Here is a 1411-nt window from a genome sequence, read left to right as displayed (position 1 = left end):
TGTGTGTGTGTGTGTGTGTGTGTGTGTGTGTGTGTGTGTGTGTGTGTGTGTGTGTGTGTAGATCTCCCAGAATGGGAACAGCACTCTTTGTGTGGTGGGAGGAAACAAGACAAGTTGTTAGCAGCTATGACTGAGCAGAATCCGCCTGTGTACAGCAGCAGGCTGTCTTCCTAGAATTTGGATATTCACTGTGCCATCGTCTCTGCGTTACCTCTCTTGGAAAGTTTAAACCACAGCAGCCTTTATAGTTCTTCCCGATCAGCTTACACCAAACATCCATTCATCCAAACATATCACATTAACCAAAATCAGGAAGTAGTTTCTCTAATAATTTAGCTCCGCTGCTCTGTTTGAGTAAAGCTGGTTGTCATCAAGTTAATCATACATTCAGATGCCAGGATACTGCTCCAAGCATAATGACTTGTTGCCTTGACTCCCCCAAACTTTAGCTTGTTCACTCCTTCAAGCTCTTCCTGCTTCCTTAAGGTCACTGATTCGCTCTGACACTGAGGAGTGGGCCTGGTGATGTATTAATGAGCCCAAGTCACAGAATAATCTCAAAATGCCTCCGTGATTACTGTAAAAGGACCCAACGGCGTACTGACTGGAAGTAGCAGTCTTGTCTGGAGGTGAGATATTTTACACTTTATGCGTTAAACATGACATGTTGTGTTTGTGTTTTTAAATGGAACCTCTAAACTGTCTCCAATTCGACAACCACCATCAAAGAAAACACAGATGGAGAAATCTCAAAGGATCCCATTGAACAGAATAATTGCAGGCAGGTCTCAGGAGACAAAGGATCATTGTTGGGTGGATCTCTCCCTGTGCGGGTACAGCTCTCATACAAAATAGCCAGACTTGCACGCTCACAAGAAGCAGCCTCATAGAACAGTTAAACAGCAACGAATCCAAGTGAAGCGGCCTACCTTTTCTCAAGTGTTATCCGAGGACGTTCTCCGGCTCCTGCCTTCACTGCTGTGATTCAGACAGCTGCTGTGGGAGTGCACCGTGAGGTAACAGGAGCACAGGGGTTTGTTGTTTTGCTGTCCTCACAAAAATGACCCACACTGTGAAACGTACGTCTCGCTTCTGTGGCTGTGGCACTGCGTTATGTGTAAACAACTTGCAAGAGACTTTTTCAGGATTCTGCTCTTATTTTTGGGCTGTTGGCTGATTATAAGCAGAGTGAAGGGAGGGGAGGGCACAGGGTGGGTGTGACCAAAGCAGCTGAGTAATAGCACATCACCATGGATCTAGCTTTGTAGCTCCCAAGGGAGGGAGGGAGGGAGGAGGGAAATGAGGGAGGGATAAAGATCACCTGTGCATGGTCAAAGCACCATTCAACATTTGCTCTGTTTCAAGGTGTTAATTTGAGCACAGCATGTACAGGGGGCAAAAAAGTATTTAG

General features: G+C 45.9%; 1 protein-coding gene across 1 annotated transcript in view; it reads right to left on the bottom strand.

Moving 5' to 3' along the window:
* tspan34b (tetraspanin 34b) overlaps positions 1-1158 on the bottom strand; it is a 5739-nt gene extending 4581 nt beyond the window's left edge. The window contains exon 1 of the mRNA XM_005738095.1: positions 930-1158. The gene's annotated coding sequence lies outside the window, so the exon portion shown is untranslated. The remainder of the gene's footprint in view (positions 1-929) is intronic.
* Between the last annotated feature and the right edge of the window lie 253 nt (positions 1159-1411).

The sequence above is a fragment of the Pundamilia nyererei genome, unplaced genomic scaffold (assembly GCF_000239375.1).
Source record: "Pundamilia nyererei isolate P.nyererei 1_Seehausen unplaced genomic scaffold, PunNye1.0 scaffold00081, whole genome shotgun sequence".
In the NCBI taxonomy this organism is placed as follows: Eukaryota; Metazoa; Chordata; class Actinopteri; order Cichliformes; family Cichlidae; genus Pundamilia; species Pundamilia nyererei.
Note: the sequence above shows the minus strand (reverse complement) of the source record. Positions and strands in the feature narration are given on the sequence as shown.